Source organism: Mus caroli, unplaced genomic scaffold (assembly GCF_978045245.1).
Source record: "Mus caroli unplaced genomic scaffold, Mus_caroli_1 scaffold_1, whole genome shotgun sequence".
Lineage (NCBI taxonomy): Eukaryota > Metazoa > Chordata > Mammalia > Rodentia > Muridae > Mus > Mus caroli.
The window spans coordinates 184,072,015-184,084,587 of NW_028227256.1; the positions used below are offsets into that span (position 1 = coordinate 184,072,015).

The window sequence follows — 12,573 nt, forward strand, 5'->3', positions numbered from 1 at the left end:
TCTTAGGTGTGGTGTTAATTTTGCTTGTCAACTTGGCTGGCTTGACGGATATCTAGAGAACTGGGAAGACACATTGGGCACGACCAGAGATGACTGGAAATGGGCAGCAGAGAACAGATATGAGTCCCAGCATGCAACAGGGCAGTGATGGAGTGGGAAAGCAGAGGAACTGGGAAGTTTGCTGTCACCTTAGCCCTGCATTCCCCAGCCTATACCTTTGCCTACAGCTGCCGTCCTGGGGCCTCACTGGGGCCTCACCCTGGTACTAGACCTCACATCTGAGCCACAGCGGTGGCTGGGTGGGGGCTCGGGGCCTTTTGTCGGTGGAGAAGCAGCATCTCTGGCCTCTCTTGCCCTGGAGCTCTGGCTTCTTCTTCCAGGACAGAGCAGTCTTTTGTTTCCCTGACTCTCCAGCCAGTAGGCAGCCAATTTGGGACATTTTAGGCCCTGCTCACATGAGATTATCCAGTTAATCCCCCTTTGTGAATTGAATTCTTAGTTCTGCTGCTCTGGAAGACTCCAGTGTAATAGGAACAGGATGACATAGTGATTACATATTTGAGAATGAAATGAGATGGATTTTTATGATTCAGTACTCTGGGGTAGCCAAGGATTGTGGACGGTAAAGAACAATTAAAGCCGGTGTTTGTGGTTCATTAAGTAGAATATCCCTTGGTCCTGATTTCAGGTGTAAAGAACTATCATCTACCAATTTTAACAAAAGTGAGGAATTTGTCAGGTCATACGAGAAGGAAGAAAAACACATGAGCTTTCAATAGCCTATGGCCTAGAAGTAGGCCTAAAAGGATAATCAGTTTAATGATAATGGGAACTGTCAATCACTCCCCAGGTGACTTGTCTTTTTATTTTGAAATTTACAATTGTTATAAAGACCAGTTGGCTTTTGCTTACCAACTTATTCTATTGTTATTTTTAGATCCTCAAAGTTTATTCTATAAATTCACTCCCTACAGAGAACCAAGGCACTCAGCTATTAATTAACAATCCAGGAGAAAATCAACAACTTCCTCTGAGTCCTTGTGGTTTCCCACTGAATAGGCTTTCTGGTCAACCTACATAGTTGATTTTTCTCTTGTGGCCAACCAAAACTGACTAACTAGTACATCCTTGTATCTTACAAGGGAAGAATACCTCAGAAAGGATGCTCAGACGTGGCAGACCTTCAAAGCCGTGTAGAAAATATACCAAAAGGAGTCAGGTATTTCATACGTTAGGCATGCTTCTAAGTTATCTAGAGATGGGCAGATGGATGTTACCATTTTGGTTGTTCAGGCATAGGCTGAATTTGAGCACAATTAGGATGCTCCCCCACCTACACCAGCCTTTTCTTCAGGATGCCTCTGCTGATCTGAAGGGGTCTTGTGCTATATTTTCTTCTGGGGTCAGCTCTGAATGCAAGCTTCTCACTCTGCCTTGCTCCAGCCAGCTCAGTGGTGCCAATAGTACCAGCCAGGCATCAGCCCATCACAGCCCATAGGTTATAAGGTCTGAATCATAGAAGCCAAACCCCGAGGCATACTTAGGATTATTACCTCTCCGTCTGGAGTCCTGTGGTCACATCCTGCTTTACCCACTCAGTTTTGTCCAAGAAATACCTTGCATTTGCTCTGTAAGGTAAAATGAGCTGCATCTGGGCGAGGGGGATGGGGAGGGCACTAAGAAGCTGGTACTAGGGAGGTGCTACTAACAGACGCCATGCTGAAGCATGTAACTGGAGATTTCTGACATCCATCTGAGGCAGCATGTGAGACAAGGAGCAGTGTGTAACTCCAAACCTATCTTTACTTATAATGCAAAACAAAAGACCACAGTGAGACAGTGAGTGTTGTCACTTCCAATCCTGGTCATGCTAGAAAAAAAAAATTGCATACAAGTGAACAATATCCATAGAAGCTTAGTACCCAAGGAGAGATATCATAAGCAGTCAGGAAAATAGACTTACATAGAGTACAGCACAGACTATATGAATATATATGAATATATAAATCTATAACCCCATTGAATTGTAAGCTATTATTATTAAACATCATTCATAGCTTGAGAATCCCCTAGAATGTAACCCCCTATTGACTTACGGGGGCACACTGGTGGGATACTCACTGTGAATGGGGATCTTCTCTGAGAGTATGTCCACAACATGCTAGAAGAAGTGACAACCCAATTATTCCCCAGACACACAGGTTGGAGAATAACAAGTGCTCAGGCTGTGTTGCCTTTGTTGTTCTTCTTTGTATTTTACAATTGTGAAGTTTACAAAGGCAATGGCAAGTCTCATAGACCTATCTAGTCTAGAGGCACTGACAGAATGCCTGGTGTGTGCTATGCATGAGCTGAACTGAGCTTAGATTCCAGAGAATGCATAGCTTCAGGGGGAGATTAAACAAATAGACCATATACCTTAGAGCTTTAAGTTCTATAACCAAAGAGAGGCTAAAGAAGATAACCCGTGAGTGGGCTGTATATTCTAGTTAATGACCATTTGCTTGCCTTCAATTCCCAGAGTAGAAATTGAAATTTATTAACTATATTGCACTGAAAAAATCTAAATTATAGACAATAAAACCCCAATAAAGGTGCATTTTGTGTCATCCAGAGATGAACATCAAGAACGAATCGTCTGAGGTTGAATGAGATGGTGTTAAACCTGGAGTCAGGAGGCTGTGATGGTTGGTGTTTTAAGAAACAGCAAGAACATAAAGAAAGGTGAACAGAGGTGTTAGGGAAGGGATGGTCATACAGGACCTTGTCAACTGATGTGTATGGATTTCCTTCCACTATAAAGAGGTCTCATTAGGCAGTTTAGACCTCAGGGGGAACACGGCTTGATTTTGTTTTTAGAGGTCCATGGTGACTCGATAGCTGAGTGTGGCCTGGTAAGTATGGCTGGAGCATAGAAGGCAGGAGGCACATGGTTACTGTTCAGGTGACCGAGTATGACAGCTTAGAAGGAGTGAGAAATGATTGGGTTCGCTGTGTACTTTGAAAACAGAGAGTAAACAGATGGTAGGTTCTGTGTGGAAGAGATGGAACTAAAGAATCTAAGATGGTTCCTGGCATCCCAGCTCTGCAAACTAAGAACATGGTGATGGCATGTTCTGAGGTGGGTAAGAATCCAGGAGCAGGTGTGGGGTGCAGAATAGCCCAGCTTGTGCCCTTTAACTGTGAGAGACTTATTAGAGATCCATGTTGTGTGCTGAAAGGCATTTAGGAGATTGATGCCAGAGCTTGTGAGGTCTGGGGGCCATTGCAGTACGTTTCAGGGAAGAACCCCCACCCCAAGACTCATAATGGAATCAACACGGGAAGCTGAAGTGTGAAGTGACTAGGAGAGGTGACCTTAGAAACATGACCAGCCACCTCACCCCAACTACCCTCTTTCCAAGAATTCTTGGAGATATCACAGGTGACGTTATATGGAGTGAAGAGTTCACAAACACACCCCCTTAATTATTAAAGAATTCCAGATGTCTGCCTGTTTGGGGGGGGCACTGAGGTGGCACACACTCGGGCTGGGATCAGAAAAGGAAACCTGGGACATGGGAACACACTTGTGCTTTTGATAAAAGGGACATTACTTAAACAGCTTCACCAAGGTGTTTCCAACGAGGCTCATCTAGACAGACAAGCCATGGATGCTAGAGTACTATATATTCGAAAATAGGTCTCTGGCCCAAGTCACAGTGTGAACTTGGGAATTATTCTTTGTAGGTGTGAGAGATGTGTTGTAATGTCTAGGGAAGAATTGATGGAGAACGAAGACAAGTGACCTTGGAAGGCATGTGGGCCCAGAGCTTAGAAACAGCAGAGATAACACAGATGGGGAAGAATACAGTCGACACACAGCATGTTTTCAATGAGAGGAGGAAGAAAAGATCCCACATTCTACAGGAGCAGCGCTAATGCAAATATACTACACTGGGGTCCTGAGCAAATCTGAATTATGTGCACTTTCAATTATGCTCATATTGTATTTGCAGTCAAAGTGCTGTGTGAGATTACGCCTCCAGATTGTACTTTCACAGGGAGAGCCATAAAGCACACTTTCTGGTCCAGCTTCTGTTTAGGGCTCGCCCACATTTAGAAAAAAAAAGAAGCCAAAAGCCAGCCCTTGCTTCTGGTGACTTTCACAATAGTGTTGAAATGGCATCCGCCCTTGTGATTCCACACAAGTGGTCCAAAATAGAAATGCAAGAAGTTGGGGTCCCACACCCATTCTCCACCCCATTCACATCTCCTTTTGTTTTTATGTGCCTGCTTCTGGGAGTCCTTGATCTACAGAGGGTTTCCATCCTCCTTGGCAACCCCTGACCTCTGGCAGTTTGCCCAGGGCTAAACAATGATCCAGAATCCCTTAGCCGAGAGATGAATAAAATGTGGAGAGGATAACTCACAGGCTGCTCTCTGGATCCTGGACTCCCCATTAGTCAACAAAGCCAGTTCCAGACCTCTGTCCTGGTGTTCTAAAACATACCAGAAGTTTCTACTTAAATGCATCTTCGATATTTCTGCTCTCTCTCTCTCTCTCTCTGTGTGTGCACATGTGTGTGTGTGTGTGTGTGTGTGTGTGTGTGTGTGCGCGCGCGTGCCTGGGCGTGCGTGTGCACTCATGAGCAGTTTCATGGGCATACAAAGGCCAGAGCTCAACATCAAGTGTCTTCCTTAACTTCTCTCCATCTTATTTTCTGAGTCAAGGTCTCTCATTGAACCTGTAGCAAATTGATTCCTCTCTATGGCTGGCCACTGGGCCCCAGAGAGCTCCCTGTCTCCTCTTGCCTGGTGCTGGGATCACAGTTGTAAACGCTGTGGGTTGTTTGGACTCAGGTTCTCGTGCAGTGCATGAGCAGCAAGCACTTAACAAGTGAGTCTCGGCCACCTGTTGCCATGCTGCCCCCTCTCCTGGAACTCAGCCTCTGAAACAGTAGCCAAAATCAACTCTTTCTTCATGAAGTTGCCTCTGGTAGTGGTTTACACAGCAAGAGAAAAGTAACCAAGACAGAAACAATTCAATTTTTGAGTCATCTGACTAGCCAGTTGGCTTCTTTTATCCCAAAGGGACAGGTCCACAGAGTCACAGATGTGCAGGAAACCTTGGACTTGCTGTGAGCATCTCTCAATTTTTTTTTAATCACACTCTCACATTACATGCCTGCTCTACTTCTGTGCAACAACATATTATGTGAACTTCATATAAACTATTTACTTGTATATGAAATATATATACATATATATGTATATATATATATATATATATACATATATAATGTCTGAAGTAGAAAAGAAAAGAAAGCAACTTTCAAAACTATATGCTAATTATGAGAAAACATTTAACCTCACAATTCTCTGGTATGTTTGAGAAAAGAAATGATAAAATGAAACAACCACTTGAACTTTTAAACCCAAACACTGTATTTCTTTGTAAATGTTTGTGCCTGTGGGCATACAGTGTGTGTGTCTGTGTGTGTCTGTGTGTGTGTCTGTGTGTGTGTGTGTGTGTCTGTGTGTATGTGTGCTTAAATTAAAGGGCAGGTACAGAATATTAAATGGGATAATTGTTAATAGCTTGGACCTTAAATATACTAAGTTATGGGAGAAACTGACCTCCATAAGAAAGAATTACAAGTCTGATCATTCATGTCCTTTCTCTAAGGGGCTGGAGTAGTTGGAGTTTATATTGGAACAAGTTTTAGATTTTCTTGTCAAGTCAAATGGATACACTGTTATTCTGTGATTTAAAATTTTTCCAAGGTAACTTAATCCTCACTCAAGTCCAGTGTCATACTTGTGAAAGGTCATAACTTCTATTGAGCATCAGAGCTGGATGTGGTGGCCACAATGACACTCTCCGTTCTCTTGTACTCCAAGCAGGAGGACTATGAGCTCAGGTTCAGCCTGTGTTGCAAAACAAAACAATGTCTCAAAAAAGGAGCAAACAAAACAGCAGCAGCAACAGCCACAGGAATTGTGTTGGGGAAGAAGGGGTCAGACTATTGCATAACTTGTGCACTTTGTCCCAAGAAAGTTTCTTTTCACTCTTAACTTCTGAGTTTCTTCGCATGTAAAATGGAGATTGTGGCTGAAAAGATGGCTCAGCTGCCACACAAACCTAAGGACCTGAGTTTGGATCCCCAACCTCTGTGCAAACAAAGCTGGACACTGGGTCCATACCTGTCATCCTAGCACTGAAGGGGAGGAGCCACGAGATTCCTGGGGCTTGCTAGGCAGCTAGATCTGGTCAACGGGTGAGGATTGCTGGGCATGAGAGATCCTCTTTCAGAAAGCAAATTACAGAAAGGCTAAGGAAGACAACTGCTACAGATCTCCAGCCTTCGCACACGTGCACATTCCTGCACATGCACAGGTGCACACAAACATGAAGATATAAACACATACCATATCCACAACTTAAATAAATATAGGAATAATTGCATAATTTTCACACTCTCCCTGAAAAACATATCAAGGTTAATGCATTGTTGATTAAGGGGCATAGTTTGAGATCTTAGAAGAAGGGGTTTCTGTAGATGAGGTATAGTGATGTCACTATTTCATGTGAGGTTGTGCTGCATGGGTGGGATGGTCCCCTCTTTGAAGGGTCACAGAAATGAGCAAGCCTGGCTTCCAAAATGACAGAACCTAATCCCCCCTACTGAACAAGCTCCCTGGGTTCTGACCATTGTTCCCTGTTTCCTGGCTCTCCACAAGCCCGACCCTTAAACATTGAGCAAGCTTCTGGCTTGGAGAAGAACTAAGTGCATATTTGCCTATATTCCAAAACCAAGATGACGTACACTTCCAATCGAACAGATGTGGTCAGCCGTTGATTAGACCCAGCGGAGGAGTCTGAAACTCAGCCAGAACAGCAGAGAGTAAGGAACGGGGGCGAGCAAAGGTGAACAGATATACAATGTTTCTTCCTTCTGATTACTGGATTTCCTCTCCTCTTCCTCCTCCTCCCGTTTTACTCCTCTTCTGGCTCCTCCCTCCCTCCCTCCCTCCCTCCCTCCCTCCCTCCCTCCCTCCCTCCCTCCCTCCCTTCCTTCTCCTCCTCCTCTTCTGCCTCCAAGTTTTCCCATTTTCTCTGTAAAAAATTTTTCCAAGTGTTTCCCTTCCTGGCTTTCTTTGTGGACATTAGCAAAGGTATGTCCACTGTTAGGGAAATTTTCCTATTACCTTCCAAGTGTTCACAAGTGAGTAGGATTTTTGAATGGAACTCAATAAGTATGGCCAATTTCAATAAATCAGAGACTTATGTATCCATTAATGGGCTCTCCAGGCTCCTTGATATTTCTCCCTTTGCTTCCGGTTGCTTCCTGTCTGTCAGCCATTTCCTGGAAACCTGCCAACCCAACTGCTTTCACAGAACCATGGAATAATTGAGTTGGAATAGGATATGAATCTTTGCTCCAAACTTCCTCTCTTCTTTAGCACAAATGGAAACGCCCCTCACAATATCTCTGCCACATTCCTTGCCGACTCAGCTCTGAAGACTGGGTTCCCATGCCCCAGGTCCCTTTTCATTTTCCTCCATCAGAGCCACATAGCTGCTGACATTTTGCCAGACAGAAGCCCTTCCTTTGCTGGAGGGCAGCCTTGGACTGTCTGAGCCCACATTTCCCATGCTCTTGGAGGCCCTTCCTGGGGACTCCCGAGCCTTCAGTAATGACTTTAGGATGCATAGGACCATAAAGAGTCTGGCTCTTTCATTTTGTGTCAACTGCACGGGGTCTGATAACTGACATCTACTGTTATCAGACCCCGTGTAGGATGAAACAGTAAGAGACTTCATAGATCGTTGTCTGGCATGCTGTTGTCTGGCCTTTCAGAGTATGTACGTGTGTGTAAATTACATAAAAAATTAAACACCCAATGTTTAGCCTGTTTCTGTGTAAGCCCAGAGGGTACAGACTGATCTCCATCTATATCCTTGTATTTGCTTCTCTAGTAATCTCTTTCATCATGTGTGAGGCAGACTTGCCATGTCAGTTCCAAACTAACAGAATTTGCCCAGCATTTTGAACTATATGATACATATGTCCATTCAGTTTTAAGACATTCTCTTTACCAGAGAATACACCAAACATGGAATAAATAAATCCGACCTTTTAAGTGTTTATTTCTTAATATTATAGCACATGCTTCTAGTCTCTAGGCTTGGCTTTTGTTTTGCTTTGAATATTGTTTTAGAGAACATTCCAGATATCAGTTAAGAACTGAAGTCATCACAACATATGCCATTCTTGACTTCTTTTACGACCTGACCTTAAAATGTCCAACAGAGCAAGTATAAGGGTGAGGTATGGGAGTTAACTAGTCCGGCTTCTGATTGTACATGTCTGTATGTACTTCCTCTTCTTCTTTTTTGATAATAACATGCACATTGCTGTATCATCTTCCTTCCCCTGTAGAAGACAAAAGCAACTTAACAAAGAAAGGTCCCACACTAGCTCCTACTTGAAGGGATCTAGTCCTTTGTGGTAGGGAAGTTGGCAGTGGAGTAGCTCACAGCTGTGTCAGCAGGAACATGACATGGCCACACCACAGTTGCTTAGGCCAGGAAGAGGGAGCATGATAGGATAGGCCAGGCTATGAACTTCAAGGCCTATCCCCACTGAGTCACTTCCTTCAGCCTGGTGCCTCCCAGAGCTTCTATATCTTCCCCAACACTATGGGGAATGCTTCACATAATACCTTGATGAAATTAATCTCTATAGTAAGTGCTTTCAATCATTATATTTAATAGTTTCCTTCTTCCTTTCCTACTTCCTTTCCACTTCTGTTGCCATGATTGAACATCCTGACAAAAACCCTTAAGGGAAGTCCTGGAGGCCCTTCCTAGGGACTCCTGATCCTTCAGTAATGACATTGGGATCCACTAGACTATAAAGAGCCTGGCTCTTTCACTTTGTGTAAACTGAAAACAAGGAAAAATGTTTATTTTGGCTCACAATTCTAGCTTTCAGTCCATTACTGTGGAAGAGTTGCAGTAAAAGAGGCTGGGGTCAGCTGGTCACATTATGTTCATTACCAGGAGAGAGAAATGGCTTCATGCACAGCTATTTGCTTGCTTTTGTTAGTCAGCCCAGCTCCTCATTTCTTACACAGTTCAAAACTGTCCTACCTAGGGAATAGGGCTGCCCACAGTGGGTCTGCCTAAGGAATAGTGCTCCTCACAGTGGTCTGGGTCTTCCCACATCAGTTATGACAGTTGAGTCAAGATAATCCTTCACAGACAAACCTACAGGCCAATGTAAGCAATCTCTCTTGAGACTCCCTTCTTGAGTGTTTCTAGAATATGGTGAGTTGACAGTTAAAGCTAACCATTATACTTCCCTATAGAAGATGCTTATATAACTGTTTGCAATAGTTTCTAAGCAATGGAATACAGTTAGCCCCTTCCTCCCTCTAACAGGTTTTCCGGGTTGAATTAGATACACTTCTCTGTTACCATTTGCTATCTCTCAGAATATTCCTGTGTTTTCGTCTTTGTACTTCCAGATAAGATCTGAGGGCTCCTATTTGGTCCCCAGACATTCCTATCTATGCAGTCTGACTCTGTTTTCCCTTAAGATTTCCCATTTCTAGATCACACCACTTACATTTTTATTTTTTTTAAAAAAATGACTTTTTATCTTGTGGTCCCATATAAAACAAAGTAAGTCACTTCAAATTTTCTCAGTGTGATAGAGGTATAAATATACATCTGAATGAATATATGCATGGGAGAGTAGAGAAGTATCGTATCTATGATTTTTAAATCATATCCAGCTTCATAGTGGGAATAAGTTATTTTTGTTTTTAATCAAAATTAAATATTATTGAATAATAGAATTTTAAACCTCAATAATACTTCAGATAAAATTTCACCAAATCCTCCGTATTTTTTCATATAAAATGAGGGAGATATAACATATTCATGTTAACAATTCATTATATTGAGGGGCTTACGTTTAGAATCTGGGGCTGGAGAAATTGCTCAGCAATCAAGAGCATTGGTTTCTCTTGCAAACAACCCAGGTCAATTCCAAGCATTTGACTACTCTAGAATGAAAAGCATAAGAGTTTGTGAGCAAGCTGAACCATTCCTAAGCAGAAATCAACTCTGGGCTTTTTGTCTACTTCCTGACAAATCAACAAATCATTTTTATGAGCCTTATGTGATTCATTGAGCCATTTGGGGAGGGTCAGAGGGTAAGGGTACCATTCACCACAGCAGGTTTAAGCAGGGGAAGGTGAGGTAGGAAATGAATAGAAGCCCTCGTTATTGCACGAGGAACCCGGGGCTAGCTATGTGCCTGCCCTGCTGGGTTAAGCTCACCCTGGATGTTTGTTAGAACACTGAGATGCAGATGTTCTGTGCAATACAGAATCTTCAAAGATCAGCTCATGTGTTTCTATTATTATAAAGATGATTTAAAAGATTTAAAATTATAGCAGACCTGTCTGTTAACCTATTTGCTAACACAGAAGAAAAGGGGTAAGTTATATCAGCCCTGGTACTTAGTGGGGACATGTTTGATAGATAGGTAGATGGAAAGGCAGATAGATGATAGAATAGATAGATAGATGATTGATAAATAGTGATGATAGATTGATACATAATAGATTGATAGATAGATGATTGATAGATATGGAGAGATGAGATAGATAGATAGATAGATAGATAGATAGATAGATAGATAGATAGTTTTCTCTCCTCTTTATCCCTCCTTTCTTCTCTCAGAATAGGGAATGGTTGTACTTCTTCAACTGGAACTCATTAAGAATTCATGGGGCAGAAAATATAAGGGGTTCTGGGAGCAGAGGCTTTGAAAGACCAGTATGAGCTATAAATAAGCCACTGTTGTTATTCTCTTTTTCCTCTGCTGCTTACATATGCTTTTTAAACCAGAGTGCATGCACAAAGGGAAGGGGAGGGGGAGGGGGAGGGGAGGGGAGGGGAGGGGAGGGGAGGGGAGGGGAGGGGAGGGGAGGGGAGGGGAGGGGAGGGGAGAAAGGAAAAAGAAGAAAAAGGAGAAAGGAAAGGAGAAAGGAAAAAAAGGAAAAAAGGAAAAAAGAAAAAAAGGAAAAAAGGGAAAAAAGGAAAAAGGAAAAAGGAAAAAGGAAAAAGGAAAAAGGAAAAAGGAAAAAGGAAAAAGGAAAAAGGAAAAAGGAAAAAGGAAAAAGGAAAGGAAAGGCAAGGAAAGCAGTTGTCCCGATCTAAAAGCCTGCTTTACATGATGAGGCCAAGTGACATAGGTGGACAGACTTAGTGCACATAGGTGGCACAACACATCTCACCCACACTTTGGCCATCCCACAAGGGCTGTAGATATTGACAGACATCACAAAGGCGAGTTTGCAAAGCCAGGCATCTTGAATTATTGGTTGGGAGCCCATGTTACTGCTCATTGTTAATGAGTTTCAAGATCAAATTCCAGTGTCTTTGCTTTAAACTTGGCCTAGTTTCAGTAATGTACCTGTGCTAGGTCTGGTTTCCCCACGAAGCATACTGGTTTGTAGCTAGGTACTCTGAGGGGGCAGGGTTTAGCTTTCTCATTGATCAGAGATTACAATATCCCCCTGGGGGGTATCTAACTCACAAGGCCCTGTGCTTCTGAAATGAGGATAAGAGCAGAACTAAAGCAGACTGGTAAAGAGGTTTGTGCTTACAGAGGCGAAGTGCAAGCAAACAGAAGCACTTGCAGAAGCACTCCCATCTCTTGGTTGCTAGAGTAGCCATGAGTGTGTTGGCTGCCATGCTGGAAGACCTTAGAGGACACGGCTGACGCTTTTGTTTGAATTCCTCATCACATTCTCTTTGTGCCAGGGGGGCAATAGGGCAAATACATTAGGCTCAAGTTGAGAGCATTCAAAGATGAGTTTGGCCAGCTCATTGACACAAGATGTGAGGTGTCCATACTCAGCTCTGAAGTTCAAATTGAACCTGGAGATGAAAAAATCTGGGTAATTTTGAGCAGGGAAATTCTTGATGGTAACAATATACTCAAAGCATTCATTTGGCTTATGTGGACAGACTGGAGACCTGTGAGGAGGGGCTGCAGTCAGGGACTGAGCTGGGAGCCACATCGATAATCAAGGTGTGAGGTGACGGGAACCTGCTCCAGGGTGGGAATATTTGGCGGAGGTGCGTGGGGACATTGTTTCCATCTTAATTGCTTATTTGCAGCGAGTTAAGCTCCCAACCACAGTTTGCTTTGGCCAGTAAATCTTCCTGACTCTGAAATACACACTCCAGTCTTCCAACAGGGAAAGGAAGCAAGAAGGGAGGGGAGAAGAAAAGGAAGGAAGGAGGGAGGGATTATTGAAGCAGGCAGATAGGAGTCTCTGCCATGAAGACCATATTGTGTAGATGCTTATTTGAATGTATTCAGCTTTGAAGTAGCCTCCTTGAAAAGACGCAATGAGAGAGCAGAATGAAAGACTACCTTCTGTTTATGTTGAAGAGTGTTAGTCCACACAGAGCGACACATGGGTTGTACCCTTCTAACTGAGCTTCATTATCATTTGAGTGACAGTTGTCAAACATTTTGAGCAAGTGTATAATTTTAAGAA

General features: G+C 43.0%; 1 long non-coding RNA gene across 1 annotated transcript in view; it reads right to left on the reverse strand.

Annotated features, from left to right (window-relative positions):
- Positions 1–8,121: 8,121 nt before the first annotated feature.
- Positions 8,122–12,573, reverse strand: part of LOC110304649 (uncharacterized) — a 28,656-nt gene continuing 24,204 nt past the window's right edge. Inside the window, exons 3-4 of the long non-coding RNA XR_002379094.1 lie at positions 9,967–10,059; positions 8,122–8,420 (exon numbers count right to left, since the gene is read on the reverse strand). This is a non-coding gene — a long non-coding RNA (uncharacterized LOC110304649). The remainder of the gene's footprint in view (positions 8,421–9,966; positions 10,060–12,573) is intronic.